Source organism: Varanus komodoensis, unplaced genomic scaffold (assembly GCF_004798865.1).
Source record: "Varanus komodoensis strain SLA01 unplaced genomic scaffold, ASM479886v1 scaffold67, whole genome shotgun sequence".
Classification (NCBI taxonomy): Eukaryota; Metazoa; Chordata; class Lepidosauria; order Squamata; family Varanidae; genus Varanus; species Varanus komodoensis.
Window position 1 is genome coordinate 1053428 of NW_025336308.1, and position 16020 is coordinate 1069447.

The 16020-nt window shown below is 44.1% G+C and overlaps 2 protein-coding genes across 4 annotated transcripts in view; one reads left to right on the forward strand and one right to left on the reverse strand.

The window, feature by feature from the left end:
* Positions 1–10611, reverse strand: part of TMEM266 (transmembrane protein 266) — a 70283-nt gene extending 59672 nt beyond the window's left edge. The window contains exon 1 of the mRNA XM_044450601.1: positions 10598–10611. The gene's annotated coding sequence lies outside the window, so the exon portion shown is untranslated. The remainder of the gene's footprint in view (positions 1–10597) is intronic.
* Positions 1–16020, forward strand: part of NRG4 (neuregulin 4) — a 57745-nt gene that overhangs the window by 9141 nt on the left and 32584 nt on the right. The gene's annotated exons all lie outside the window — the stretch shown is intronic.

A 16020-nucleotide genomic window follows, 5' to 3' on the forward strand; every position in this document is an offset into this window, starting at 1 on the left:
TAGGACCACTAACCCATGAAATGTACGGATTTCTAAAATGCAAATATTCCCGGGATTTTTTCAGCCCTCTCATTCTACCTCGGCTGTCTGAACGCGTTCCCACCCGCAGAAACATCAGGGGCGCCTTAGTTTTCCGAACCCTAACCCTACCCTGGATTTCCCCATAACCCTAAAATAGGACCACTAACCCATAAAATGTACAGATTTCTAAAATGCAAATATTCCTGGGATTTTTTCAGCCCCCTCATTCCACCTCGGCCGTCTGAACGCGTCCCCACCCTCAGAAACATCAGGGGCGCCTTAGTTTTCCGAACCCTAACCCTACCCTGGATTTCCCCATAACCCTTAAATAGGACCCACTAACCCATGCATCATACTGATTTTCGAAGTCCTAATTTTCCTGAGCGTATTCAGCCTAGCTCATTGTATTCGGCGTGATTTTAGTTAGGCTGGAAATCCAGGTTAGGTTCAGGGCTCGGACGACGGTGCCTATAACGTTCTTAGGGCCGGATTTCGTGTTACAACATGCTTCGTTAATGAGGTTGGATATCTACAACACTAAAACCTACAGTGTTGTGACAACCGAATAATCAAGTCAAACTGCCACCCCCCAGGTCAGGCTGTATATCAGGAAAGCTTCCTCAGCGTTAGAGCAATATGGCAGTGGAACCTGCTGCCTGGTGTGGCAGAAGCTCTCCCACAGTTAAAATAACTTTTAAATAAAAAGGTCTTCGCCTGGCGCCGAAAAGCAAATAAGGACGGGGCCAGGCGGACCTCTCTGGGGATTCTCTGAACCCAAACACAACCAGATATATCTGGGTTTGTCGTGTTGTATGAACAGAGCCACAGGGTGTTGGGAGGAGATGGCAGCCTTCACTGATCTGCAGGGCCTACCGTTCTTCAAACAGCCCAAGAAAACCTTTGGAGTATTACATCATGATGTGACATCATTTTGGCTGTGGCAAGCCAGGGCAGTCCATCTGCCTTTATACTTATTACAGCAACTTCATGCTGTTTGACACCATGGGAAGCAGGCGGTGGGGGAATGAGATGCTGCTGCTTCCGTCACTTTTGGATGTACATCCTCCACCCCTGAAAACTCTTTTTCCTGCCCATCATGATCAAATTCATTTTTCTCCTCCTATCGCCCTCAACATACACATATCAACTTGGATGGGAAAGCTTCTGGAGAAGACCTTGGATCAATTAGCCAGTCATAATTCCTACAACTGCAGCAGCTAAAGAATGTGCCACATAACTGTTGAGGCCATGTCCCTGGCGAGGGGAAGTGGGCATAGGAATAAAGGAGGACTACATGGCTGTGAAAGCTGGACCATAAGGAAGGCTGAGCGCCGAAGGATTGAGGCCTTTGAATTGTGGTGCTGGAGGAGACTCCTGTGAGTCCCTTGGACCGCAAGGCAATCAAACCGGTCAGTCCTAGAGGAGATCAGCCCTGACTGCTCTTTGGAAGGCCAGAAGCTGAAGATGAAGCTCAAATACTTTGGCCACCTAATGCGAAGGAAGGACTCCCTGGAGAAGAGCCTGATGCTGGGAACCATTGACGGCAAAAGGAGAAGGGAAGGGGAGAGGTTGAGGTGGCTGGATGGGGTCACTGGGGCGGTGGGTGTGGGGTTGGGTGGACTCCGGTGGATGGTGGAGGGCAGGAAGGCCTGGAGGAGTGTTGTCCATGGGGTCGCGAGGGGTCGGACACCACTTCGCTAAACAACACGTTGGATTGGTTGGAGTAGGAGACAAGGTCTGTGTGAGCTCACCCTGAAGTTGCATAATTTTTTGTTTTTTCTTTATTCGGCGCATATTTATAGGACTGCTCTTTATATCCCAGCTATCTCTTTTATCCCAGATTAATTTTTGGTAGTGTTCTCACAGGCAGTGACCTTCGAATTACCACTTGACCCTTTCAAATACTCAGTGAAAAAGTAGACATAATCCCTTCCTTTAATATCAATGTTTTTCCCTTGGAAGTCTCTCTCATTCATATACACCTATTTTACTCACACCGTTACAAGTGGAGGGGAAAATTTTTCCCCTTGCATTAACAGAACTGAATTGCATCAGATTCAGCGCAAAGAAAATGATGTGTTCTTTAATGCATCACTTGTTTATCTAATTTATCAAATTTATATACCATTTCGTATGTGAGAATACTGAAGTAATATTTTAGGAAAAGAATACTTTAAAATAATAAACCCATCAAACAGATGAATGTTATTGGTGGGGAATGAAGATGATGTGGGGAAAGCATTTAAACACTCCAGTCCCATTTACACGTCAATTCAAGGGTTCAAGGTGAAATCTTGATTCATGAAAGGTCACAGCAGGAACATAAAACTGGAAAAATATCAGTCCTGGCCACAGGCACTACCTGAAAATCCAGGAGGATCCTACAGTATGGGGGGAAGCACAAAATTGTCTAGAATAAGCCACCAGCTACCATCCAGAGCACGAGCATCTAATGGTGAGTGAAGAAACATTCTGGAGTTCAAGAACAGGATGCAGTGCCTGAAATACCTGATTTTAGACAAAGATTCTGAGATGGATCTACATAATTACCTTATGGAATTGCCTTATATGCTGAAGGTTGTGGCAATGGCCACTGGGATATTAGATTAATTAATTAGATAAATTAATGGAGGGCACTTCTGTCTACGGAAATCTGCCATGTTTAGTCTCAGTTTATTTCCAATAATCAAATCAGGGGATGAGCATCAGGATGGCATCTTTTCCAGGAGCATCTAGCAGTCAGAAACAGAATTCTGGACAAGATGGACTAGCAAGGCCAATTTTTATATTCTTCTGATTTCCTGTGTCTGATTTCTCCCTTTTATGATCACAGGATTGTCTTGCTAAGCCTACATAATTTGCATTCAGTCCTCAGCTGAATTCCAGAACATTCTGATTAACTGCTCCCATTTTTAGGCTATTATTAGTATACTTTGATCTTCTAGCTAAAGGAACTGTACCAAAAGTGTTACATCTTACAAGTCTCATAACCTTACAAGAGGAGGGCACGATGCTTGGGGAAGAGGCTGTCCACACACAAACTATCTTGAGTGGCCAATACTTGAGGAGAAATCCATCCTTGTCCTAGTTTTGCTTTTGTTGTTTAGTTGCCAAGTTGTGTCCGACCCATCACGACCTCCCAGACAACATTCCTCCAGCCTCTCCTGCCCTCCACCATCCCTTGGAGTCCGCCCAAGCCCACACCCACCGCCCCAGTGACCCCATCCATCCAGCCACCTCATCCTCTGCCGTCCCCTTCTCCTTTTGCCGTCAATCGTTCCCAGCATCAGGGTCTTCTCCAATGAGTCCTTCTTTCTCATTAGGTGGCCAAAATATCTGAGCTTCAGCTTTAGTACCTGACCCTCTAAAGAGAAGTCAGGGTCCGGGCTGATTTCCTTAATTGGGACTATATTTTACATTATTATGTTTTTCAAACCATGTCTGCACAAGGATCTGCACTGTATAAACAAAAAGAAATAATGGATCAAAACAGGTGTTACATCACGGTAATGTGGAACGGGCCATGCGGACCCACAATTCAGATTTGCTGGCTGGCTGAGAGAGAGGAGAGAGAACTGAACGGGCTGCACTAGGGCCTCTGGGTGTGGGGAGGGAAGAACTCTGTAACCAAGACATCAGACGGCCAGTTAGAATGGGACTAGGAATTCAGACAAACTCTTAGGTCCAGCTCAGGCCCAACAAGAAACTTGGCTTCTTGCTGCATTGGGGTGAGCAGAAAGTAGACCTGTCTCCGTTTGTAGATCACCGGATGGCTTTGCAGTAGACCAATAAGGGCTTCTGGTGCTCTACCGTTGAAAAACTGCAGCAAATTCCCTCTTCTACATTACGTTATTTGAGGCTGACCCGCAGTAACTAAACTCTAGTTGTATGTTTGTGTATGCAGCTAATCTAGCAAATGGTCCATGAGATGCACCAAGCACCAGGCTCTGTCCCTGAGCTACCATTCAGCTTCTGGCTCCGTTTGGTGTGTCTCAGGATCCTAGTAAAAATCAATGCAGGGCTCACCTGCTTCCCATTTCCCCTTCTCTCTGCTTCCACATCCTCCATGTTCAGGACGGAGTCGCAACTCAAGGAAACATGGTTTTAAAACAATCTGGTTAGTAGAACCAGTGCTTTTTTTGTAAGAAAAACGGTGCCAGAACTCATGAAATTATTTACCTTTCGCACCTAGTCAATCACTGTACACACCCACACACGACAGTTGTGTAACGAAACATAACAGTCGCTGCCCGCAGTAAGTACTCAGAGTGCGACCACACAACCAATCACAAGCCGAGCAGTGCCACAAGCCAAGTAGTGCCATCACAACCAGCACGGACGAAGTACGCATGCATCGGATTTGACACACAAGCAGCCCGCATGCACCGTTTTAACGATTTTGCCGCTGACCTGCTAAGCTCAATAGGGCAATTCAAATCCATATGGACCAAACATCAAATTTTCAAAGGTTACTTTTAAAACTTGGAAAATCTGCCAAAAAAAGGTGCTGGAACTCCATTCCAGTGTGTTCCATGACAAAAAAAGCCCTGAGTAGAACAAACCAGAATCAAAGTGTGGTTTCAAGTCTTGGCTTGTTCTCACAAACCCGAGTTTGAACAACCCACAGTTCCCTACATTGTGGCAGTTGATCATTTCTGTCATGATAAATTTCTAAATTTGAGCTGAGCCAGGAGATGAGTTGTGCTCTTGCTGTAAATCTGATTCACGAGGCGACTCCGCACCTCCCCTCATTGCCCCAGTGGCTGCAGCACAACATTCTTCTTATGAAGTCACCTCAAATTTGCTTTTAAAAAGGATATACAGCTCCACCCCTTCTCCCAACCCACCTATCCCAAATCTGAAATACCTAAAAAGACTTTCAGCACAGCACAAGTCAACAGGAAAGCAGAATATTCAGCATAATGTACAGAGCTGGTGGCCATTCATCATTTCCTTGAATCTGCCACATTGCATCCAGTTCTTACAACTGTCATACAGCAAGACATTTAAAGTCCAAATATGATGTGCGGAAAGATTTCAAATGTAGCCTTTAATAAAAACACTTTTGTCACTTGCCTGACAGAGGCCGATCAGTCAAACCCCGATCAAGATGTTTTGAGTATTTCAGAATATATCTACCCAGCCAAATGATAGTGAGCCATCTTTTGACCCTGAGAAAGCCGACTGCGAAAGGTTTTAGAGGCACCATCCTGTCCTGACAAATTCTGATTTCAGCTAGGGAATTGCACTATTCAAACACTTAAGCAAGCTAGCACAGATGGGCATTATTGGGAGAAGGTCTGGGCAAAACGCTGTATGGATATGATTGTACGCACACGATCTGTCAGCAACTGCTGAACCACGGAAAGAATTACTTCTGTTAAAAGGAGAAGGCTGTTACCTTGCTTAGGACCAAGCAAAAATGGCAAAACCAGAAGGCTAGGTCCTGCGTTCAAAGGATCTCTTCTGGGAATGCAGGTCTGTTGGTGGCAACGTGAAAAAATTGGGGGAACTAGACCCACAGGGCACAGGTCTGTGTAAAATAGGCATAAAGGGTTAAAGGTAAAGGTTTCCCCTTGACGTGAAGCCCAGTCATGCCTGACTCTAGGAGGCGGTGCTCATCTCTGTTTCCTGGCCGAGGGAGCCAGCATTTGTCCCCAGACAGTCTCCGTGGCCACGTGGCCGGCATGGCTAAACACCAAAATGCACAGGACGCTGTGACCTGCCCACCGAAGTGGTACCTTTTCATCTACTTGCATTTGCATGCTTTGAACTGCAAAGTTGGCAGGAGGTGGGACGGAGCAATGGGAGCTCACCCCGTTGTGCAGATACGAACCGGCGACCTTTCGATCAACCAGCCCAGCAGCACAGCGGTTTAAACCACTGCGCCACCTGCAGTCCCTTAAAATAGGCATACACTGCTTTATATCTGAAACTGCAATTGTAAATATAATTACTAGCATGCTTTACATAGGATGTCATGGGATACAAAGCTATCCAATTGCTCATCTAAACCATCTCAAACAAGTCATTTGAATCGTCTCCCAGAGCATCCCAAACCACTGAGAGCTACTTTTCCTAAACTTAACTAATCATACAGGAAAGGATGCTTGGGAAAGAGAGTTATGGGAGAAGGGAAAAGTTAATTCTTCCCTCCAAAGCTGCTCCCCTCAATACCTTGCAATTAAACAAAAAACAAAACAAAAAAAACAAACACCTCCTTCCATTGATACCAACTGACACCCAGGATTTTGGGAGGCAGCATTAAATATAGGAAGCAGTATCCAAACCTATTAAAAATACCCAGATTCATACAAAAACAGGCCTTCCTTTAGAAAGGCAAGACTAACTCATTTAGGGTACTGGTTAGCTGTCACATTTTGCACCAAATGGAAATTCTGCACACACACGACCCCATTCAGGAAGGGTTCCAAGTGGCACACTAAGCTGTGTTGGGAAAAGACTGTCGCAGTCAGAGAATCTCCTTCATCCCTTGGGCATTTTCTTGTCTACAGCAAGGCAAGATTTTCCTCGAGACAAATACGTGCCTTTCTAAACCGGGTACCGGTGATACCGCTTAAACCTAGGCTCTCGTTGCGCTACAGGCAGTTAAGCATGGTTCCTCTGGGCATCAGTCACTTTTGTGGACTGAATCGCAAGGCTAACGTGTAGCCAGTCGGAACTCTTTCTTCAGTGGCCTTGAATGTGACATTTAGACATACACCTAGGAAGAATACTTTCAGTACAGCCCTCCTGAAAAGGACAGGTGGTTGCTGAAGCCAAGAGTTCTTGAGGACGGTTCCAATGCAACTCCAGCCCAGGTCACTCCTCAGTTGCACAAACAAGAGATGTGAACATGCAAAGGAAGATAGGATGAGCACATGAGGCCTATTCTGGCTTGCTCTTGTTACATTGCATCTCAGTTTTATTCCTCATTCTCTCATCACTCATTTCTCCTATGCATGTATGTCCTCCTTCGAGCACCACCGAGCCTATAAAAGGAGCCAAATCCATGCAGTGACCTACACGGGCAGGGAGGGAGGGAGGGAGGGAGGGGGAAGAAGGATTGGAAGGGAACATGGAGTAACCCTATACCCATCTCCCAAGAAAGAATCAGGAAGAGAAATTAACAAGCCATCCACAGTGAACAAAATATAGTCATACAGACAACTCCACCACTGTATTAGTGCTGCTATACAAATATAACATTTTAAGCTGTTGCGTGTACTACCAATTCACTTTCAGAAATATTAACAATTAGGGTACTTCAACAGCACCTACGAAGTGTGTCCAAACTACTGAACAGAAAATAACCTATAATCTGGTTGTAGATTCTTGTTGCTGAAAATGGTTGGTCTTACTAAGGTTGGTCTAAGGGAGCCAAGGTTCGATTTAGATGCCAGGAAGCACTTCCTGACAGTCAGGACCCCGAGGGTGTGGAATGGGCTTCCACAGGAGGTGGCTGAGGCCCCACTGGTGAGGGTGTTCAGGGACAGGCTGGACATGCACATGGTGGGCATGTCGTGAGTGGAGCCGACTGGAGCCGGGGGTCAGACTAGATGGCCCGGGAGGCCCCTTCTGACTCACTCTGTTTCTATGTTTCTACTATTTCTCAAGGACTGGTCTCACTAGGCAAGCTTCCCCCAACTTGTTGAACTAAAATTTTTGACATCCTTGGCAGCTGACGATACTGGTTGGGGATAATGAGCACTGAAATCCAGAACATGTGGCAAACACCCAGTTGGGAAGCACTGCCATACAACACAAAGAAAAGCAGAGAAAGAGAAATCGAAATCCTGGTCAATTGTCATTATTACTCCTTGTGAGGCACAGGACTAGGGTAGCAATGAACTGGGGGGATCACCGCAGTCGTGTAAAGGAGGGCTGGCAGAAAGCAGGTCTTGGCAGAAAGCAGATGTTTTGGATTTCGGTCCCCAAAAACCTTGGTCAGCATGACCAATGGTCAGGAATGCCAGGAGTCCAAAACATCTGAAGAGCTAGATTTGTGGAGCTCCGGCAACCGGGCGATATAAAAATGAAATAAAAAAATAAGGGCATTAAGAAAGCTATTCCATGGGAATTTGTCTAAGAATGGACATTTAGAGCCAGATCTTATGCATGATAACTTATTTGCCACTGAGTTAATTCCTAAACTAGTATAGACGGGACTGCAGTCTGTATTAAACCAGGCATGTTTCCTGCAAAGTGCAGACATATATCTTTCTAAATCCTTCAATCAGGAGGAGAAATGATATGAAATAATAATACATAAAGTTGTGCATTCATGCATTTAAGACATTTAAAAGTCCAACTTGCATTTGTAAGCCACCCAGAGAAACTTCGAGTTATGGGGCAGCACAGAAATGGAAATAAATAAATGAATAAACTTCTGAACATATAACCCAAATTTAACCAACAGTACAGTTAGCTTAAGATCACAACTACTCTGTATCTCCACTTCACATTTCTTGCATAAAATATAAACTTGCACACTGTTTATTTTCCAAATACTCAGTTTTTAGCTTGGTTTTTAAGAATTATTAAAACCTGATGTGATGTTTTACCATCTTAAATCTCTCACACAAGCAGAATTCTGAATCAACCAGCTTCAAGGAGCCCAAACAAACCGAACCCAGGGACTTTAATGCAGAATCCACAGTGTTTGGCTGGGTCTCTGTGGCAATCCACACACGGCCAGTTGGAAGTGCTGCTCAGTTACAAAAAGCAAGAGGCAGACTATGGCTGTTGAGCAAGAAACCCAAACCCTAATATTTTTGTTCCCCTATTCAAGCTCTTAGCAGTATCATAAAAAGTAGGAGCTAGAGCTGTTCTCTGTCATCGCTCAGATAAAATGTCTCACTTTCATAGGAACGTTTCCATAGCCTTCCAGGATCTGTTCTTCCCAAAAAACTTGGCAAAAGCTCCAAAGCAAAGCATTCCATTTCCTACATTTTGGGTTATTTTTCCTGCGTTTTACCAGGAGAAAACAATAAGGCCACATATTATGACTTGAAGCACTCCTTGCCCTTTTGAAAAATCTAGAATAAAAAGTTTGCACACACCACGCTGCTTATTTCGGTCAAAAGAACTCTTAATAACAGAATCAGCTAGGCTTCCGTGTGTTTTCCCATGAGAAAGCAATACCTGACTATATTTTAGAAAATATTATGCACTAATTACACACGAGTAAGCTGCACACACCGCAACGCCATGCAGATTTTCATTACAAAAAAAAAGTCTGGAAAAGACACATCTTATATCCCACTCTGATCGCAATGTGTTAATACATAATGAACTGCGACTATCATATGTCTGGAATTCATACACTTGCAAGGTTCTCAAGAAACTTTCACTGGAGCTGAATGCTGATGGTGCATTTCAAAGTCTATGGATCTTTTAGCCAGTTGTAACCACTAATAGGAATCATGCCAATGGAATCATAGAATCTCATCCAGATGAGGACAGAGCTGGAGAAAACCTAACTGTCTTCTCTCAGAGTTGCCTCTTAAGAATCCGACATACATTTTCTGATCTGTGCAGGGTTAGAGACGAAATATGTGCAGATGTCACTTAAAATTGGAAATATGTTTCTCACTTTGGTCTACATCTTAAACCATGACTAGAAAAAACATACTTAGGTTTATCCAGTAGCATCAATTTTTTATGACAGAACCGAATCAGCTTGAGTCATCTCGAATGTTTTACTTTATGTATGCTGCAGCAAGCAAGCTGAAATTTTAAATTTGCAAAATATGAGGGACTACCAGTCAAAAGCTGGGAAGATTGGTCAACCTGCATCATGGTGACCCATGTCCTGGTAACCTCCCGACTGGACTACTGTAACATGCTCTACATGGGGCTGCCCTTGAAGATGGTCCAGATACTTCAATTGGTTCAGAATAGAGCAGCCAAGCTGCTAACAGGAACTGGCAGATATACACATTAATGCCAGTCTTTTATCCCCTGCACTGGCTACCAATTGAAGTCTTGGCCCAGTTAAAGGTGTTGGTGATGACCTACAAAGTCCTAAATGGCTTAAAACCTGCATATCTGAAGGAGCATTTCCTTCCCTATGTGTGTTTTAAGGTGGGGTTTTCTTTGAATGTTGTCTTCTGCTCTACTTTTATTTCATTGTACCACTGTCCTGGGACTTCTTAGTGAAGGACAGTATATAAAAGCTTTAAATAAGTAATAATACATGCATAAGAAGCTACTCTTAGGACAGAATATAGAGGGAAAAAATAGCTTCCTGTAGGCAAAGGCATCAGACAAGGGTGCAATTTATCTCCCTATCTGTTCAGTCTGTACACAGAACATATAATAAGGAAAGATGGATTAGGGGTGAAAATTGGCAGAAGATGCATCAATAATTTAAGATTAAAGATATGCAGATGATAGTATATAACTGGCATAAAGCAGAAGTGAATTGAAATGACTCCTGATGAAACTGAAAGGAGAGAGTGCAAAAACAGGGCTGAAGCTGAACATTAGAAACCCCAAAATCAAGACTACAGAAGATTTATACAACTTGGATGTCAGCAACAAAGAAATTGAAATTGTGAAGAAATTTGCATACCTTGGCTCAGGCATCACTTCAAATGGAGACTGCATCCCAGAAATTAGAAGAAGACTGAGATGTGGAAGGGCAGGAGTGAAGGAACTAGAAAAGATAATCAAGTGTAAGGAGGTTTCACTGGAGACCAAAGCCAAGATCATTCACACAATTATATTCCCAATCTCTATGTACAGGTTTGCAAGTTGGGCGGTGAAGACAGCTGACAGGAGGAAATTGATTCGTTCAAAACATGGTGCTGGAGGAGAGCTTTGAACTGACAGATGAGCAAGGAGGTCTTAGATCAAGTCAAGGCAGAACTTTCCTTGAAAGCAAAAATGGTGAGACTGAGAGTGTCGTTCTTTAGGGACGTCACGAGAAGGCAAGGCTCACTGGAGAAGAAACCATGCTAGGAAAAGTCAAAGGCAGAAGAAAACCAAATATGAGTTTGCTCACTTTTATAAAAGATGCCATGGCCTTGGTTTAATGACAGTACACTTTGGAGGGCATTCGTTCCTAGGATCATCATAAGCTGGGGATCACTTGATCCCCCCAACAAAAACAGTCACGTATTTGCCAGGGAAATGGACAAACTGTTCACAAATAAACGAACTATTAGGGAAATGTCATTTTGCTTATTTATATATAGCTACAAAGCAAAAAGAGAAACAAAGATCACCATTCAGGTTTAGCACCAGCACAGGATGGAAATGGGCAGATCCCTGGTAATAACCAAGCAGTAAGTGGGTATTCTACGTAATTAGAAGTTGACCAAACTTCAAAAGATAAATTGGTTCCATACTCATTCTTCAGCCTCATACAACATTGCTGCACCACTAAACTTGGGCCAAAACTCTTCCTTAGAAGCAAATCAAGTGTGCCCTATTACCCCACAAGGGATGGGGTTTTATTTGGAGGGCGGGGGTTAGGAACCAAAGGAGCAAGGCAGGCATTTCTAGCATTTTCACAATGGTGGACATGATCTCTGTTCTCCACGCATCAGACTCTGTGTTCCACCACGGGATGCAATTTAACATCCCTTTGAAAAATAGAAACTAACTCCTATGCTAGCAACACACTAAATTTCCTTACTACTTGGCACAATTTGGTTTATAGCTGTCATCAGCAACCAGTATTTGGGGACCCAGCTGGAAGTGGTTTTTCTGTGGACTTTAAGCAAGCAAAGAGACGGGGAGAGAGAAGGGAAGAGGCAATATCACCTTTGCCTTTGACAATAACATTTTCTGGGAATAGAATTCAGTTGGCACTTCTGATAATGCACCAGGCAGAAAAGGCTTCAAGTCACACATATATTAGCTTTGCACTATTAACAAGAATAAAACTTATTTGGAAGCCAGAGAAGTTGTCCAGAAAGCTAATGGGTAAGTGGCATAGTTTGCAATGCAGGAGTCATTTACATTGGACAATAAATTTAGGCAGAAAAGAAACAGTAGTTTTGGACATACTGAGCAACATTGTACATCCAATAAACTGCTGCTGTCCAAATGTATGGGACTACCAGTCCCATCATCCTTAATCAATAACGGCCCTGTATGGAGGAGGCAATAGGAGCAGTAGGGTAACAGAGTCCAACACCCATGGAAGTTGGGGGAGGCCTCTTCAACTTTAACAAATGTTCATGAAGACTTCTGCAATATGGGATCCACCTTATACTGTCCTGTATCTTGCTGTAGCATCATTCAGATTCTGAACGAAGGAAAGCCACTGCTTGTTACGGTGAACAATACACAAATTTAGCAGAACTGCATAGGTTTATTTGCACGGCACATTCTGATGTTAATATTCATTTTAATCTAAACTTTTTGCACAAGAGCACAGATGGAAGGAAGCAGAAAAGAAGGAACGAAGGGAATCAGGGGTAGAGAAAATCAAGTAGATGGATCAATTTTATGAATAGAAGCAAGTGTTATTTGATTCTTTTTAGTGTCAGGCTAAAACCTTATTTTCCCAATATTTTAAGGTTTCATTGTCATTTTAATATGGGTTTTATTGCTAGGGATTAATTAGGATGCTGTGTTTTATTTTGTTCTATTCTGTCTACTGTCAAACTGTCCCGAGACCTCGGTAGTGGACGGTATTAAAAAGTCTTAAATAAGAGAGAGAAGAAGCCAACAATCTGAATGCTCGGATGGATGCCTTGGAGTTCCATTCTGATTTACTCTTCAGCACATTCAAGCTATTCCTCTCAACCTAGAAATTTGAGAAATACAGTTTTTGTGATGGATTGATCCCAGGCATTGCAGAAAAAGAGGCATCCTAAATATTTATATATATCAGTCTTAAATACATGGATTTCAGCTATCTTTGAGTCTAAGTCAGTGATACCTATAAATATACACTATCTGTTCTTTGCACTATCCACAAAGCAAACAGCAAGCTCCAAAAAAACACACCTTCAGGTGTTCTCAATTAGTACAATCTTCCCTTTTGTACAAGCTGAAAACTAGTAAACCTTTTAGTGTAGTACATACATACTTGCAACAACCCTGAGAACAAGTTATAATTATCGTGTATTCCTCTGTCAGCAAGCATCAGTTTGTGACTATTTCTGGAAAAGGGGGCAGCATAAGCCCCTTTAGATTATTGTCAACTAAAAATGAACATTAAGGCAGAAATTTTGAAACTAGCAAGATCTAATTAGTAACGTGAGAATCAGTGAAGTCCCTCACAGAACTACAGGAAAGTTTGCAATATCTCTGTTTCTGCTCTACAATACAGTTTCAAGCAATTTTCGCCATTTGATGCAACCCACCTCTGCCTTTGCGATTTTCACTGGTGCGAAGAAGGAAAAATTTAAAAAAGAACCTCACAGGGAGGTTAAGCCCATGGAACTTGGCTCTGCAATTCCCGCCCCCCCCCCAAGAATGTTTTTCAATTTTTCCAGTTGGACAGTGTGACATTTTTGAAGGAAATTGGGGGGGGGGGGACATATTTTCCAATAAAATATTTTCTCTTTTGGGACATGTAATATGAAGAAATTTGGATATGATACTACACAGCCTTTGAGAATGATAATCGTTTATGGAACTGCTTGACTCAATTTCCAAACATGCTACTAATATTATTCCTGTCTATGTAATCTATCTTCTTTCATTTACTGTCAAATAAATAACAAATGACTTCCCAGAAAAGCCCAATGGGCTGTAAGAAAGTACTTTAGGATAACTTCTTATGAACCCAAGGCATAAAGGATACAAGGCATTGGAAAGTATGCCACAGCGTTATTTAGATTACTAAGGGGATACAGAAAAAAAGCAAGTGGAAATTCACCAGCCTCCAGGGCAGCAGAAAGCGCAAAGAACCTCATCAGCGTCATTAAATACATGTTCATTAGGAGCACTGCATGGGACACAGAGGTATTCTAATAAGACGCAAGGAATCCTTTCACCCAAGTCACCAGAAACGGACAATCTGGAAAAGAGACAGCAGAGAGTGTGATAGTTTGCACTTAATGGCCACCCATGGCTGGATGAGGCCACTTTCAAGAGGGGCCTGCAACATCCTTCTTTGGAACCCGGGAACACCCCACGTTGGCATGACGTGAAAACCCAGCACCCCGAGTCATCCAGGGAGGCAGCTAGCTCCTCCACTCCCATCTCCACCAGCGGGACTCCCTCCAGCTCATCCCTGAAAACGGCATGAGGAGCAAGCCTTACTTCCCGAGCTCCGCTTGGGCCAAGTGTAATTTAGCGCCGATCCTGCCAGCAAGATCCCCTCTCTCTTGGCTCGAACCAAGCGCCTCTTGGCCCCTCCGGCAGCAAGCAGGCCACTGGCCTGTCTCTCTTCTGCACCATCTTTATTAAATTGCAAGCCACGCTATCGGCCACCTTCAGCGTTTTAGCGAGAAGGCAAGATATACAAGCAGCAAATAAACTGAAAGGACAACATTTGGCTACATTCTGTAGGCTTGTTATACAATCATCCTGTAACAGTTCAAAGAAACATTATAGCCAAGGTGTTCCAAAAGCTAGCAGTTTGGGATCAGAAGCACAGAAATGGATGTGCAGGGAAAGAGGAAATCCGGTTTAGTCACAGAAAAGTGCAGACTACTCTCCGAAGCATCTCCAAATTTATCCTAGTTTTTAGTTTTTCTTTGTTTTAAAGCCTCCCTGTATTATATAAACCAGAGAGGTGAAGACTTATAATTGGACTGTTATCTTGTGAACAAGAAGAAATATGACACTGGCTTTTGAAAACTAGCGAGCTGTCTTTACTAATCTAGGCCAAAGTACTGTTGACACAATTACAGCATTAAATGTGAAGACATGGTTTCAAAGCTACCAGGGAAAAGAGATGTGAACCTCTGGCAGGGCTCAGCAATAAAGGCTCGTGCGCAACAAGTGAATTGCAATATGCAGCCCTAGTCATGCACTTTTTAAAAGAAGTGCTTCGCCATAAAATAAACCAAAAGCTTTGAATGCACACACACGATATTAATGAAAGCGCTCTTTCAGATTTCCCGACTCACCATTTTGGGCAAGGAGTGAATTACCATTTACGGTTATTCACCCCAAGAGTGCACCCTTCCAAACAAGGTATTTTCCTCTTGTGGAGAATATTGCTGGCTTTTTCTCTCCCACTTTCCCAAGTTTTAGAGAAAGTGATAATGATCCTAACAGTTTGCAAGCGCTTGACCACCTTTAAGTATCACTCATTCAACGAGTCACCAAGATCTTCCACTAGCAAATGCAAAGACTTCTCTCAATACGCAAAAATAACCACCACATCAGCCAAGCTTGGTATGAATTGCAGGCAGAAGTACAAAATATCACCTATCACCACAGGAGCCTTCCCATACATACCTTCAGAAGAAAACTGGAGCACTGATCCTTCTTAGACCCACCCCGACACGCATAGTATTTTATAGTGACAAAGCAAAGCTCTGCTCGCCAGATATCCAACTCAATGAACTTGACAGTGAATCCAGATTTCTATTTCAAGAGTGTACCGAATGCGGAGAGAAGCCACCAAACCCTCGACCCGTGGGGAGGGCTGCCCAGCTCACACGCGCTGCCAACGGCGCTTCCACACCTTCCCTTCGCAGGTAAATAACCCCAAAGCGCCCCCTCCCCCTGGCGAAGGCAATAGTTGCAACCGGGCCGGGGAAGGGACGATGAGTGAGGGCAGCGAGCGTCTCCTCCGGAGCCCCTTTATGCCCGCGGAACGCACGAGGGAGACTTCTCGCACCCCCCGGGGTCCACGACCACCGCGGCGGCGGGGCGAGGCATCGCGCAGGGGACGGGGCTGCCCCGGGCGCCGCCGCTGCAGCCTCGCCTCGCCTCGCCTCGCCTCGCCACGCAGCAGCGCCGCGGCGGAGCAGGACGCGGGGCCGGCGGGCGAGCCGGACGCGCTCCGGCGAGCCGTGCCCCCGCTCCCGGCCGGGCAGCCGCTTCCAGCGGGCGCCCCCGCCGCCTCGCCCCCCCCGT